Source organism: Camelus bactrianus, chromosome 4 (genome assembly GCF_048773025.1).
Source record: "Camelus bactrianus isolate YW-2024 breed Bactrian camel chromosome 4, ASM4877302v1, whole genome shotgun sequence".
Lineage (NCBI taxonomy): Eukaryota > Metazoa > Chordata > Mammalia > Artiodactyla > Camelidae > Camelus > Camelus bactrianus.
This window is the reverse complement of record NC_133542.1, coordinates 53840356-53856879: the sequence shown is the minus strand read 5'-3', so window position 1 is coordinate 53856879 and position 16524 is coordinate 53840356. Positions and strand designations below refer to the sequence as shown.

Sequence of the window (16524 nt, the reverse complement as noted above, 5' to 3'; positions counted from 1 at the left end):
CAGCCCCTGAGGCAGCCTGCTCCTTGTGGATAATGTGGGGCTTTAGCAAGTTTCCACCTTTGCTGACCCCAGTCTGCCTCTGTGGAGTTGCTCCCCCTCCGCTCTGATTCTCCCTCTGGAGCTGTGGGGAGTAAGGATGCTCCTCACTCTACGAGGTGCCTTCAGGTATCCGAACACAGCAATAGATTCCCCCCTTTCTTCTTTTCTCCTGAGCCCGACAGATACACAGGCCCAGTGGACGCTTGCAGACTACAGAGCAGGGAGGCCAGTGATTCCCAAAATCAGCTGCACAGAGTCTTTAAAAAATTCTAATTCCATTAGGAGAGCCCAAATCAGGGGATGCAAGCCAAGGAGTCCATATTTTTCAAAAGCTACCAAGCGATTCCAGACAGAAGCAAGATAAAGAAACCTATCATTTAAAGAAAGGAAATGAAAGCTCAAAGAGGGACATAACTATCTCAAAATCACAGCCATATTCAAGCCAGTTCACATTTGGACAAGCCCACTTCAGCACTGATGATTCTAAGTCAAGAAACTGACATGAGGCTGTAAGTTATAAGGCAAAGGGTAAAGGACAGGAAAGCACAATCTGTACATGAAGAGATGCTATTAATCAACAATTTTAATCCTAATATCTAGTTTTAAATGCAATCAAAATGTTGCATTTCTATACACTATATACATTCTATAACACGGAAATATCAGAAAGAGAAATTAAGGAAACAATCCCATTCACCATTGCATCAAAAAGAATAAAATGCCTCAGAATAAGCCTACTTAAGGAGGCAAAAGACCTCTACTTGGAAAACTATAAGACACTGATGAAAGAAATTGAAGATGACACAAACAGATGGAAAGATATACCGTGTTCTTGGATTGGAAGAATTAATATTGCTAAAACGGCCATACTACCCAAGGCAATCTATGGATTCAGTGTACTCCCTATCAAATTACCAATGGCACTTTTCACAGAACTGGAACAAAAAAGTGTTTAAATTTGTATGGAAACACAAAAGACCCCAAAATAGCCAAAACAATCTGGAGAAAGAAGAACGTTGCTGGAGGAATCACACTCCCTGATGCACTGGGGTGCATGTATCTTTTTGAATTAGACAGTTCATTAAAAAGTCCACAAACGACAAATGCTGGAGAGGGTGTGGAGAAAACGGAACCCTCCTATACTGTTGGTGGGAATGTAGTTTGGTGCAGCTGTTATGGAAAATAGTATGGAGATTCCTCAAAAAACTAAAAATAGACTTCCTTATGACCCAGCAATCCCACTCCTGGGCATATAACCAGATAAAACTCTAATTTGAAAAGACACACGCACCCCAGTGTTCATAGCACTATTTACAATAGCCAAGACATGGAAACAACCTAAATGTCCATTGACAGATGACTGGATAAAGAAGCTGTGGTATATTTATACAATGCAATACTACTCAGAAAAAAGAATAAAATAATGCTATTTGCAGAGACATGGTTGGACCTAGAGATTATCATACTAAGTGAAGTAAGTCGGATAAAGACAAATATCATATGATATCGCTTATATGTGGAATCTAAAAAAATGCTACAAATGAACTCATTTACAAACCCGAAATAGACTCACAGACATAGAAAACAAACTATGGTTATCAGAGAGGAAAGGGGTGGGGGGAGGAATAAATTAGGAATTTGGGATTAACATATACACATTACTAAATATAAAATAGATAAACAAGGACCTACTGTATAGCACAGGGAACTATAGTCAATATCTTATAATAACCTATAATGGAAAAGAATCTGAAAAACAATATATATGTATATGTATAATTGAATCACTTTGCTATACACCTGAAACTAACACATTGTAAGTCAACTATACTTGGATAAAAAAAAATTAAAAATAAAAAAAAATACAATCAAAATAATGTAAGGTGTTTTACAGCCATCAAATTTAAAACCAACAATACCCAGTGTTGGTGAAGTTATACTGAAACTGGTTCATTTGCACCTTGCTTGTAACGATTTAAATCGACGTAATACTTTGCAAACCAATGCAGCACAATTAGTCAAGAGCGTCAGGCTGGATCCTTTACTGAAGGCCCGCTTTGTGCCGGGCATTATGTCAAGTGTTAGAAACATGGGTATGAATAAGACCTGCTCACTGCCTTCTAGGGACTCACTGTTCACTGGACAAGACAGAGAAATAAACACTCATTTCAATATTAAAGGCAAGTTGTAAGCATCAAGGGTCATGAGACCTTCTATGGAGGGCCTACCTGGAGGTTCAAAATAAAGATTCCTGAACAGGTTCACAACTGAGCTGAATCCGGAAGGATGAGCAAGAATTAACCGAGTGAAGAAGGTTGTGAACAGCATTCCAGGCAGAGGGAACAGCCTCAGCAAAAGCTTGGAAGCGTCTGGGAGGGAAGCCAGGACTATAGGTGCTCAGGGGCAAGGGGGTCCGTGACACAGAGCCTTCAGGGATCTGCTAAGAGTCTAGGCTTTGTCCTTCAAGGTTATGAGAAGGCACTGAAGGATTCAAGCAAGGGAATGAGACACACATATAAGAGTTTTGGAATGATCACTCAGGCTGCAATGTGGAAATGGATAGCAGAGGGACAAGGGCAGACAGAGAGGCTAGTTGGGGCCGTGGCCACAGCCAAAGCAGGGAACAGACAATGGAGGCTCCCATAGAGTAGTGATGGGAGAAGAGGAAGAGAGAGATGGCAGAGAAGGAAGGTCAGGAGACCTTCTGCATATTCTAATCACCCAGCCACCAGAATTCAGTCGTTCTTTGTGGAGCTTTAAGTGGGGAGAGAAGAGTTGAAAACGGTCTCAGAGGAAGAGCAGGAAAATGACTGACCTTTCCAGGGGTCAGTGGTGCCTTGAATGTAGCTGAGGGCAGTACTGTGGCTCAGGCGAGGGAGGGCACCCACCGGCATCAGCATCCCAGGCAGTGGCTCAGGGGAGGGAGGGCACCCACCGGCATCAGCATCCCAGGCAGTGACTCAGGGGAGGGAGGGCACCCACCTGCATCAGCATCCCAGGCAGTGGCTCAGGGGAGGGAGGGCACCCACCGGCATCAGCATCCCAGGCAGTGGCTCAGGGGAGGGAGGGCACCCACCGGCATCAGCATCCCAGGCAGTGGCCAGCTGCTGTGGGAAGGGTGGAGCCAAGGCAGTAGGGACTAAGAGGTGTCACAGATTGGATTCTTTAGGAAGCTGCCTCTGAGACAGAGGTTAGCCTGCAGGTTTATTAGGGTGTGTTCTTGGGATCACCGCCTACGGAAGGAAGGGGAGGGAAGGAAGCAGGACTGGGTGGAGGGAGAAGTTGGGCTGGGATGGAGGCCTGAAGGAGGCCTCAGCTCTGCAGCTGAGATGGCCCTTCAGAGCTGCCCCAGGTTGCAGGGAGATGGCAAGGCCTTCTTACTCCAGCACCAGTCATGGAGGTGGCCGGGGAAGGGGCTGTGGCCTTGGGGAGGCAGCTGTCTTCAGTGGAGACAATCCTGTACAACTGTCTGCAGGTACCACTCCTGGCCCCTGGGGGACCACTTCCTGCATTTCTGAGAGGGATCCCAGCGGCCACAACAGCATCAGTGAGGTTGTCCAAGCTGACCACAGGGGCTGAGGCCAGGCTCCTGGTGAGGGGATTGGAAACCAGAACAAAAGCCCAGGGGTAAGACAGAGCCACTCTGTAAGGGTTCTCTGGGCCTGGAGGTGCAGAGCCTCCCTGAAGCTCTGTGGGTACCAGTCTGAAGGCAGCAGGAGTCGTGGCAGACCCCCTGGAGTGTTCAAAGCCCCGTAGATCACTGTCCTCAGACCCGGGAGACTCAGTCCCCGCGGGGTCCCTGGCAGCTGCTGCTGGCTAGTGGGCGTGGAAGGGGTTGGCCCTGAGTCCCTCTCTGTCCTCAGCCTCCAAAACCCTGGGAACAGCTGCCGGTCCAACAGTTGGAAATAGATGAGTCAATCATCATGCTTCCACTCAAAGACCTGTCCTATAACCATTAAAATAATTCCAGCAACTTTAAATGACAGGAAAAATAGGATTCATTTGACAGAGAAACACATATGAAATATCCGCCTTATCGGTGTTAACTATAAAGAAAAAAAAAAAGCTCTGCATATGGACGGACCCTGGCAGCAGACACAGCAAACGAAACCATTGATTTTTGTGATTGAGGGAGTGTGGATGGTTTTTAATTCCTGTTATCACAGTTTGTAATAAATACTTTTTTCCAGCCTTGACCGTCTGCCCCCTGGAGGAACTGCGGATGCGTTCCTGTTGGCGATCGGCCGGCAGACGTTACATCCCATTTCACAGTCACAGTGACAGCTGTGCGCAGCCCACACTCCGGCAGACCTCCTGGCCAGCGAGGAGACGGCGCACGGGCAGCCACCAGCTCTGCCTCTGAGCAAAAGGGGTTCAAAAGTTGGCGATCAGGAAAATATTTTTAGGAGGGAAGAAAAGTGAGGATTTTTTCCTTTTTTTTTTTTTTTTTTGCCTCCCACGCCTAACAACTAGTAAGTGGGATATTAAAGGAGGCGGAGGTCAGATCAATATTTAAAGAAAGTGTTTGTAAGAACAACTGATGAGCTGTTTCCAGAGTAGGGAGCCCATTAGCTTCAAGTGGATGCTAAGATATCATTGGTCAAGAATGCCGTGGAAGAGTTTGGGGGTCAAAGACTCTGGCTTGATTTGTTTAATCAAGAGATTTTATAGGTTGTGATTAAAACCATTCAAAAGTTAACTCAGGGAAGGTTGGGCCAGGAACAGCTGGGTCGGATCTTAGTGAGTTCCTGGAGAGAAAAGTGAGACTGTCCCGGACAGCCCACCGGGAAGGGGGTGGAGCGCTCCCTCCCCCGGCAGCCTCTGGCCGTGAGCCCCTTCCAGCCTTTGGGCTGTAGAAGAGCTTAGACCTTTCAAGGCTGAGTCATTCAAGAAGCCACAAACTCCCATCTCTTCCTCATGCTGGAAAGCGTTTCTACAAGTGTAGTGAAAAAGTCCCACAGTTAACCAATTGGCCCTTATTTCAGTCATTTTTCCCCTAAAAGTACTTTTTATGCTGAATTTAACACAATGGCCAATGGCATTTGCATGCAGGCTTGCAACAAATTTTTACAGATTTGATTTGTAAATTGTAAATTGATTACAAATCGTCAAGTAGCCATACACCTGACTTAGCACATCAGGTGGGCTTTGATTCTGCCCATAATTCCCAAAGATAATACCTTATACCTTTCCTGGAGCCATTCAGCCAGCATTTGGTAAACTGATTGTGTACCAGGAACTGTGTTAGGCACTGGAGATGCAGAGATGAACTGTCAGGAGCAACAACTGAGAGACACACGGGGCGGGGGGGGGGGGGGGGACAGACAGAGAGAGAGAGATGTTCTTAAAGTGAAATTCTGTTATCAACTGTGAGAAGAGCCAAGAAGGAAGCCCAGAGCTTCAGCTGTGATTCTTCAGAGAGAGGTGATATCTCACCTGGAAAAGGAAAGTTAGAATTGCGCCAGATGGATAAGGTGGCACAGAATGTGACAGGACCTGATCTTTGTAGGGAGAGATGAAAAAGGTGAGTTTCCTAATGTAACAGCAGATTAAGGTGCAAAGAGAAGTCAGCCTGGAGAGGTAAGGACAGTTCTGACCGTGAAAGGTGTGTGCCAAACCTGAGAGTTTGAGTTTTATCCTCAGGGTCATGGGGAAACATGGGGGTTGTCAAGCAAGGACCCAGTCGAATTTGTGGGGTTTTATTTTACTCTTTCTGGTACAATGAGAGGATGTACCGGAGGGTAAAGGGACAAATGACAGGAAATTATAACTATCTGTTATAATAATTTAATCTGTCTCATTTAATCCTGATACCACCACTATGATTACCTGCCCCTCGCCTGACAGATAACCCACTGAGATGCAGATCAGATTCTGGGCTGGAAAGATGCCCTGGTATAGTTTAAAGAGCACAAGGTCTGGAAATAGAAGCCCCGGCTTAGAATTATGGCTCCTTTCCTAACCAGCTGTGTCACCTTGAAAAAGCCCCTTAACATCACTGCCTCCTAGCTCTCTCAACTACAAAGCAGGAACACCTGCCTCCCAGGGATGTTGTGAAGATCCTGAGACAGGGAAATCTCTTGGGAAATCTCAGAGCTCCATGAAAATGCCAATTCCATTGTCCTGTTGCTACGTTGGGATAAAGAGGTTATCATTTCCTTTGGCATTAACTTTGCAATGGGGGCCCACCCAGATTTGGGTTCCATTTTTGCATCGTACGAAGAGAGTCTCAATAATATGTCTTTTGACAAAATTGTACTACATGAAAGAAAGTGCCTGGCTTTCTGTATTTACCTGTGTCCCCAAAGTAAGTGGAGTTGCACCAAACCACACTCGCCACTAGAGGGAGCTCATCCTTTAACATCGAAGAAGTCATGTCGGCTCAGACTCAAAATAGAGGTCATCTGGGGAGTCAGTAAGCTGGGAGGGTAGGCTGGCCTGGTGGTGGTGGTGGTGGTGGTAGTGATGGGGTGCGTGTGTGTGTGTGTGTGTGTGTGTGTGTGTGTGTAAGTATATTCTAATCATTATTCATCATTAGTCCAAGTCTCTGCAGTTAGACTAGAGTTCAACCCCAGTGCCACCATTTCCTAGGACTTGGGCAAGTGACTTAACTTCTCAGAGCCTAAGTTTCTTCATCATGCAGATCCAATGGTGATGATTATATGATATCTTAGACACAGTGTCCAGCAAGTACCTATCACAGAATAGGAACTCCAGAAATTTTAGGATCCTTTCCTTTTCCCATTTTGTTACAAATAACAACAAAAACTGAGACTATTTAAATGAAATTGAAAGGCAAACAGGAGAAAACAGAGGGGAGAGCAGCATGAGGGGGTGGTGAAGGCGCCTGGCATTAGATGAGAATGTCCCTCATGCTCACAGCTGTTGAGCAAAGGCATCCATATACGTGGGTACCGTTTTATAAGCCCCATGGCTAGACCAGGCAGCCATGAGCAGATGGGCAGCTAGGAGGAACTGCAGAGTGAAGCGGGCATATGGACTGCAGACTGTGGTCCCTCTCCTTCTGTTGGAGCCATTCCCCTCAATCCTGGAGTCACTACCCTGAGGTGGGAGGAGGGAAATGCTATTTAATCGATTTCATGTCACCCTGTCTTGTGTTCCTCAAATCACTATATCCATCCTGCCTTGTATTTCCCCAGAGCCTCTACCTTTAGTCTAGCAAGTGACTCCGACAAAGGCTGTGTGGAACCCACGTCAGCACAACTGGTGGAAAAAGATTTGAGTCAAACAACCAGGTTCCCTTGACCGGATTCCAAATGTCAGATAGGGTGAGTTTTCCTGTCTGGATTAACCCTTTTTTTTTTTTTTTTTACTGAACCAACAGAGTCAACTGGATCTTTTGGTTCCTCTTAGGCAGAGGAAGAGGAAATTCACATTTGCTAAGCACCCATTGTGTGCAGGCTCCATGCTGGGCACGATACTAACACTCTCATGTAATACTCATGACCCAGTAAGGAAGAGATGCTTGTTTCTGCTTTACTTAGTGTGACACCTGAGATTCAGAGAGGTTGAGTAACTTGCCTGAGGTCACACAGCTAAGTGTGTGGGAGAGCCAGGTCTGGACTTCTTCGGTGCTAGACACCAAAGTCTGAGTTTTTCCAACAAGTACACACAAAATATGAGAAAAGTCTCTCTGAAACCTTCCTCTATAAAATATCCCTGTGTGGTGTGCCCCTTTTTTAGATCTCAGACATCTCAGTTTCTAAGCCTTTCTTGAGTCTTCCTTGTTATAAAACTGTTTCCATTTAATCCACCCTCAGAGGATCTTACCCTCTTCATTCACTGTAACAATGCTTCACAAAAGATCAGAATAGCCTGTTTCACAAGCAAAGAAACTGAGGCTAGCAGTGACTTAATGGTCTAAGGCCACTCAGTTGGCATGTGAGGGTTCCTAGCATAGAAAAACAACTTTTTTGGTGTAAAAACTGCCTCTAGGCTGAGCTAGAAGAGTTCCACAGTGTCCTAGACCTCTGGATACAGAACCCAGGAGTCCAGCTTGAAACTGAATGTCATCCTCATTGCCTTCCTGAACTCTCATCTCAATACTGATTCAACATATCTTGAATTAGTCTTTGTCTCCGCTGGCTGTTAGCTGGACCCCTGCAAAAGTCAGCCACCAGCTGAACCAAACTCCAGTCCTCCCTGAGCAACCCAGTTCCTCACTGTCTACAGAAGACTCTTCTTAAAAAATTAACTCCATTATATGTATGTTCATGTATGACTGAAGCATTGTGCGGTACACCAGAAATTGACACAACATTGTAAACTGACTATACTTCAATAAATACATATATTATATTATATAATTTATATATATATATAAATTAACTCCATCAAGTCATATATCTGATTAAAACAATGGCTGCCCCCACCATCATCTCCAAAGAAAGCCAGAATTCCTTAATCTGCAAAACAGCCTCCTTTATATTCTGACCCAGGCTGCCTCTCTGATATTAATCATCAGCTCCACCCAACACCACCGTCCCCTCCCACTCAGTTGCTGAATGAAGCAATATAGTATTGTGCCTATAGCTAACGCTAATCCATTCCCCACATCTTCCTTTCAGCAGTGGAACTCTCAAGGTTTAGCTGAGCACAAGGACTCCCTCGCAGCTAGGTATGACCATGTGACTAGACTATGACCAAAGGGATGTAAAGGAAAGTGATGTGTGCTACTTCTGGGTTTTGTCATTAAAAGGAAGCTTCTTTCTCTTTACTTTCTATTTGTTCTCGGGGTGAGAAAAATGTGTATGTTGGAAATAAGCCAGCTTTGATCATGCAGGTGAGAACAACACCCTGGCGGCTGATGCAGCAACAAAATAGAAGGAACTTGGGTCCCTGAGGGTCTGCAAAGTACACCACCATTGTGCATGGTTTGGGCTTCCCTGGAGATAAGGGTTGCACTGTGTTTATGTCAGAGGAGATTATGGGAAATGCCGGTAGGGAGCAGGGAAGTGAAACAGAGAAGGGAAAGAAACCAATGAAGTGTACATTACAACTCATTACCATATGGGCAGGTAGAGCTGTCACGATGAGGAATACGGGGAGAGTGAAGAATATGACTCAGGATTACCCTGCCCAAGGAGTGAGGGAGCTGGGGTATTTATATACCGCCACCTGTGGAAATTGATTGAGGAATACTGGGGGAAGGGGGCATTCATTCCCTGGCACCTTGAGCCTGCCTCAGTCCAGGCAGAGTGCACTCTAGGGGCAGAGAGGGCTTTCAGGCAGATACAGGTGCTGGAAGGCAGATGATCTGAGTGGACAGAAATGGTAAGAATTGCAGGGACTTGGCCACCCCACTGTACAGATGTGTCTGCTACACTCACCCACCTCTCCATCCCTTTGTCATAGCTGAACTTTCATGAAAGAGAAAAATAAACCTATTTTCTTAAGTCACCATTATTTCGTCTCTGTTGATACATACATCTCTGTTCATCAACAACCTACTTTATACAATAGTATGAGACTACCTGCAATCAAAGCCCATTTCTGCCACTTACTAGACACAAGGGACTGAATTTTTCTGGCCCTCAGTTTCTCCTGGAAAATGGATCTCCTTATAATACTTCTGCATGTGGCTGGTTTTTACAGGTGCCTGGGATGACGCAAAGTACTCAGCACCCTGCCTGGCCCGGAGTGAGCCAGCTGCTGTTCTTGTCTCACTTCTAGGGGCCCTTTTCAAAAGCTGCTCCTGAATTTGCCTCAGTAGTCCACATAGTCCCCAGGACTGGTACCTCGAAAGGCAGAACAGGATGGGCCGTCCCAGAGCAGTGCTAAAGAATGTTATTAGCAGAGGTTCAATCGGCAGAGATGCTGCTGCCCCAGAGTAAAAAAGAAATTGGGACCAAAAGCCAGAGCCAAAAATCAAAGCCAGGAAATGACAGCCAACCTAGGAAGAAAGTGATGGGAAATGAGACCAGGCCACCTGGCAGCCAGGAGAGGAGGAGGAGATATCAGCGCTTCTGGAGTTTACAGCAGAGGTTCCCCAGGCAGCTGAGCTTCTCTGGCCCAAGCACCCAGCCTGGCAGCAGGGAGCCAGTGCCCCGTAAAGGTTTGTGAATGAGCAAGCTGTGGCCTGGCTGGTACCCAGCTCTGCTCAGTTAGCACCTCCCTCATCGTGCATCCTGGACATCTGCAGACGGCTGGCTCTCATCTCCTCCCTGTCCCCCTCCCCATTCCCCCAGCACCCAAGGGAGCAGAGGGTACACCCCAAGTCCTGGAAGCAGCAGCTTCTGCCCTGAAAAAAACCAGTCACTGGGGCTCAGGAATCATGAACAGTTGCAGGGTGGTCCAAGGTAAATGTCTGTCGCTTCCTGATGGAGTTGGGAGCAGTGACTGCAAGCAAGTGCTCCGTCATTAAGATCAGCTGAAATTGAACCTAGGGGGTTCTTGTTTTAACTGTTCCTCTCCACAGGCACTGTCACGTACACAGAACTGGTCGTTAATATTAATTATTCAGTCCACTTCCGTGGGGCACCTCCCCGAGCCAGACTCTGTATTAGCCCAGGGTCTCAGAGACTAGGAGACAGGCTCCATAACTTCAATTACATCACATCCAACCAGGGAGCAGCCAAGCAACCAAGTGTGTGATCAGCCAGTGATTTTTAAACATTGATAGTAATTACCTGGATCTGCAAATTTGCTGCTTCATGGGCTCCACTCACAGTGACTTAATCCAGGACCTACATTTTTAAAAAATAGACTTTATCTTTCGGAAATTTTTTAGAAATCTTTAAATTGACAGAAAAATTGGGACGACAGTATAGAGAGTTCCCATACACCCTCTCCCCCAGTTTCCTCTGTCATTAACATCTTACTTTCCTATGGTACATTAAAATTTATGAACCAATATGGATCCATTTTTATTTACTAAAGGCCATAGTTTATTTGGATTTCCTCAGTTTTTGCCCAGACTCCCATCAGGACAGCACATATGCTGCCACGTCTCCGTAGGCCCTTCTTGGCTGTGACTATGTCCCAGAGCTTCCTCGTTTTGGTAACCTTGACAGTAGCGAGACGTGCTGGTCAGGTGTTTGGTAGGAAGCCCCTCTGCCAGAATGTATCGGATGTTTTTCTCATAATTAGCCTGGGGCTGCAGATTTGTGGGAGGGAAGCCAAGAGACAAGGTGCCTTTTTCATCACGTCATATCAAGGGTGCCTACCATCAGTGTGCCTTATCACTGCTTAGACTGACTTCAATCACCCAGCAGAGGTAGGGTTTGTCAGTTTCCTCCGCTGAAAAGCCACTCTGTTTTTTCAGTCATTTCCCTACCTTACTCTTTGGAAGGAAGTCACAATGCACAGCCCACGCTTAAGAAATAGGGGGTTGTGTTCCCCCTCCTTTAAGGCAAAATATAAACTATTTGGAATACTTCTGCACAGGAGATTTGTCTCTTCTCTCCATTTATTGATTGATATATATTTGTTTTCATATTCTTTTTCATTATAGATTACTATAAGATATTGAATATCTGTGCTATACAGTAGAAACTTGTTGTTTCTCTATTTTATATATAGTAGTTAATATCTGCAAATCTCTAACTCCCTGGTAAGTTTGTTTTCTATGCCTGTGAGTATGTTTCTGTTTTGTAAATGAGTTAATTTGTGTCTTTTTTTAGATTCCACGTGTAAGTGATATCATATGGTATTTTTCTTTCTCTTTCTGGCTTACTTCACTTAGAATGACAATCCCCAGGTCCATCCATGTTGCTGCAAATGGCATTATTTTATCAATTTTTATGGCTGAGTAGTATTCTATTGTATACATATACCACAACTTCTTTATCCAGTCATCTATTGATGGACATTTAGGTTGTTTCTATGTCTTGGCTATTGTAAATAGTGCTACTATGAACACTGGGGTGCATATTTCTTTTTGAATTAGAGTTCCTTCCAGATATATGCCCAGAAGTAGGATTGCTGGATCATAAGGTAAGTCTATTTTTCGTTTTTTGAGGAATCTCCATACCATTTTCCATAATGGCTACACACCAAACTACATTCCCACCAACAGTGTAGGAGGGTTCCCTTTTCCCCACATCCTCTCCAGCATTTATCGTTTGTGAATTTTTTAATGATGGCCACTCTGACTGGTGTGAGGTGATACCTCATTATAGTTTTGATTTGCATTTCTCTGATAATTAGCAATATTGAGCATTTTTTCATGTGCCTATTGGCCATTTGTATGTTTTCATTGGAGAACTGCTTGTTTAGGCAATAGTGATAAAAGTAAAAATAAACAAATGGTACCTAACTTATAAGCTTTTGCACAGCAAAGGAAACCCTAAGCAAAACAAAAGACAACCTACGGGATGGGAAAGAATATTTGCAAATTATGAGACTGACAAGGGATTAATTTCCAGAATACACATACAGCTCATAAAACTTAAGAACAAAAAAACAAACAACCCAATCAAAAAATAGACAGAAGACCCATTCATTCTTTATCCAGATTCATCTTGTTAGCCTTTTGTGCCATTTGCAACATCATTTGCTCTCTTTATCTCCGTATATAATTTTTCTAAACCATTTGGGACACGATGCCTCTCTACCTCTAGACGCAATAAGGATGTCTCTTACATAACCACAAAGAGTAACTGATATCTGTGAATTTAACATACATATAATTCTTTTTTCTAACCTACTTTCCATTTTCCAATTTTATCAATGGACCCAACAATATCCTTTATGGATTTTTCCCTCCAGTGCAGAGTCCAGTCTAAGATCAAGTATAGCATTTAACTTGTCATGCCCCTCTAGTCTCCTTTAATCTAGAACAGTTCCTCACCCTTGCTTTGTCTGTTATGATGTTGACATTTTTTTAAAGAACATCATCTAATTTTTTTAAAATATAAAGTTCTTCATTTGGGATTTGTCTGATTGCCCAGAGTTAGCCAAACTGAAGTTTGAGGGCACAGTCCCAAGGTCTACCCTCACATCTGATACCAACTGCAAGTTCAGGGTGCTCCCTAAATATCCTCAAATTCCATAATTTGCTAGAATGACTTACACAACTCACTGAATGCTGTTATACTCACAGTTACAGTTTATTATGGTGAAAGGATGCAGATTAAAATCAGCCAAAGGAATGGAAAGATGCATAGAGCAGTCTGAGAGGGTTCCAAACATGAGGTTTCTGTTGTCCTTTCCCCAGGGAGTTAGCACACATTACCCTCCTAAAATTGGTATATGAGGGTACACACAAGTGTTGGTCAAAGGAAACTCACTCAAGCCTCAGTAAGAGTTTGTATTGGCGCTCCATCACACAGGTGTGATTGATTGACTGATCGCCCATATGGCTGAACACAGTCTCTAGGTCAACCCACACCATGTGACCCAAAGCCCCCGTCCTACTCACATGGTTGGTCTTTCTGGTGTGGCCAGCCTCTATCCTAAACTAAGACACTCCTATCAGGTATGACATAGATTACGTTTCAGAAGCTGAGGGCACAGGCCAGACCTCTTCTGGCAAGAAAGGCCAAATTCTTTATTCTGCACTGATGTTTTCTCATGAACGGATCCAGGTTATGCACTCCCCGCTGTGATACCACACAAGCCATGTTGTAGCCTTCTCAAAGTGTCATATCTAAAGTCTTCTGCCTCACATGGGTCATGTTAATCACGAACATCCAGCCAAGGTACCATTCTCCTCCACTGTATAGAAATTATATCTTCCTTTGCTTCTAACAAGCCATTTATTCAAAGTGGAAAGACAATTTAAGGTCAAGCAAATGTCCCGCTCCTAATCAAAATTCCCCTACATTTAGCATCTCTTGATGTGTCTTGCCTGAACATTGCAGAACATTGCTGCTCCATGTCTAGCACTCCCTCCAGATTTACCAGTCAGCACTTTATGCCCCATAAGCAAGGACAGCCTGCAGTTTTCATGAGCATCCCCAGATGGTTCAGATGCAGGAGGTCTCCACAGCCTTCTCCGAGAAGCCCCCGATAAGGCAGTACAACACAGACACATGAAAACGAGAATAAGTCTCAACTTAGTGGACGAGAAGGCATGGTCTGTAGGAGAAGCACATCTCGGGGGGCAGGAGCAGCACCTGCAGTGGTCTGGGGTGTGGAAGAGTCCAGCTCATTCGGGAAAAGGCAAGGCTTGCCGGCTGGGAGGAACGGCTCTTCTTTACATTTCCTTCACTTATTTTCCTAATTTTCTTTCCGACAGCTTCACTCTCCTGCCTAAAACCCTTCATTTTTACAGAACATAATCAAACCCTTTATACTGTCATACCCGCCTTGCTACTCAAAGTGATTCAGCAGCAGCGGCTGCAGTTAAGGGCTTGTTAGAAGCAGTCTCAAGATTTTTTTGCCATCACATTAAATGTTGGAAGACACTGACCTTTAGGACCCCTCCTGATCAGCCCCTGACTCTCCAGTCCTACCTCGGGCCATGTGCTGCCCCGGAAGTCAGACTCCAAGCACACTGAATGGTGTGCACTCCCCTAAGGGCCCCCGACCCTCTCCAGGCTCCAAACAGCCTTTGATGAAATGCCCCAATCCAGGTCCTCCAGAGACACAAAACCAATGGTTGGGGGGGGGGGAGAGACAGATAATGAGGAATTGGTTCATGTGATCACGGAGGCTGAGAAGCCCCCCGGTCTACCATCTGCAAGCTAAAGACCAACCTAGGAGAGACAGTGGTGTAAGTTCCAATCCAGTTCCAAAGGTCTGAGAACCAAAAGCCCTGATGGCAAAGGACCCAGCCTATGGGCAAAACACTGATGTTCCAGCTCAAGCAGTCAAGCAGAGAGAACTTCCCCCTCCCTCCACCTCTGTGTCCTGCTCAGGCTCTCGGTGGACTGGATGACGCCCACCCAAATTGGGGAGCGCAATCTGCTGTACGAGTCCACTGACTACATGCTCATCACATCCAGAAACACCCTCACAGACACACCGGGAATTCATGTCTAATCTGGGCATCCCATGGTCTAGTCTAGCTGACACACGAGATTATTCACCACAAGATGCCAGTTCATAAAGAAAGGCATAAGCAAGTCAACGCATCCTTCAGAACCAGAGTTGACAGCCCTGGGCTCGAGAAAGCCAGAGAACCCATGTTGACCACCCCCAGGGACCTATGTCTCCAGACTGGGAAACGCTGGCAAACGGTTATCTTTATGGAAGCAACAGAACATGGTAGTTGAGAATATAGGGCAGATCGGGTCCCATCTAGTCTCTACCATTTACTGCGTGTGTGTCCTTGGGCCTCACTTCCCTCTCTCAGCCTGCTTCCTCCTCTGTAAATTTAAAATGATAATAATAAGACTATCTTCCTCAAAAAGCTGTGGTGAGCATTCAAAGACAATGCATGTAAAACACTCAGTAAATATCAGTTATTAAGTATACATTTAAATATTATTCTTAAGAATCCTATTACAGTTAGGAAAGTGTTGGTAGAAAGCTTGAGAAGAAAATATATCATGGCAGGATTAAACTGTAGATACTCAATTTGTGACCAGAAGGAGAAAGGAAGAAAGAATTAAACTTTACTAAGTGCTAACCATGAGACAGACCTTTTCCATTTCTACCCAGACTCGCTTCTTACAATCCTCTCTGAAGAGTGAATTAGGCACTATTGTTTTCATTTTTCAGAGACCAAATTTCAGAAAAGTTCAGTAACTCACTCAAGGTCACAAAACTCCTAAATGGTATTTTTCTGTCTGACTGTAAAAACCTGTTCTCTTTCCATTACAGCAGAAATGTTCCTGCATGTCACCAATACTCTTGCTGTTATTCTCAATACTAAGGTTAATCACTAATCTCTCAGGAAAGCACATCCAAAGTCAACTCTCCAGGCTCAGTAGTGATTCATTTCAGGGCTAAGTGAGATTCTTGTTTAATGAGGTTTTCAAGAGAGTCACAGTTCTCACTAGCAACATAACTTGGGGTGAATTCTCTAAACTCTCAGAGCCTTCATGTGCTCACCTGCAAAATGGTGATCAGAGTACTTTACAAAACAGAATACCTTACAAAATTTGCTGTATAGATTAAATGAGATTATATATGGGAAAGCACCCAGCATAGTGCCTGTTTTTTAATCTGAGTCTCCAAATCAGTCCTGCTGAAGCAGTTTTAAAATCCCATCCTGTCAGAAACCATTCAAGTGATAACCTAACTTCTAATAGCCATGGTGACTTTCATAGCTGTAAGGAAATACTTCCTTGGACAAATTCTTTTGGGGAATTAAGAAAACAAGGGAAGTCATCTTTCCTTTTCTAGATTTAGAATAAACAGAAAGACAGTAGAAACTGAAATAACTTTGTAACCCAATATTATAAATCTCTGATTTTTACCTACCAGGGAATGTATTTCATTTTTGCTGTGTGTATGTGAGGGGGATATGCAAAGGAAAAAATGCACACACTGGACTTGTTAAAATAATACCTATGTTGAGTTTGTTAGCTTTTAAAATGGACTATTATTTGGGATTAAGGCAGGAATCTTAATACA

The 16524-nt window shown here is 44.4% G+C and overlaps 1 long non-coding RNA gene across 1 annotated transcript in view; it reads right to left on the bottom strand.

The window, feature by feature from the left end:
* LOC123616659 (uncharacterized) overlaps positions 1-11010 on the bottom strand; it is a 409877-nt gene extending 398867 nt beyond the window's left edge. Inside the window, exon 1 of the long non-coding RNA XR_012506484.1 lies at positions 10689-11010. This is a non-coding gene — a long non-coding RNA (uncharacterized LOC123616659). The remainder of the gene's footprint in view (positions 1-10688) is intronic.
* Positions 11011-16524: the final 5514 nt, after the last annotated feature.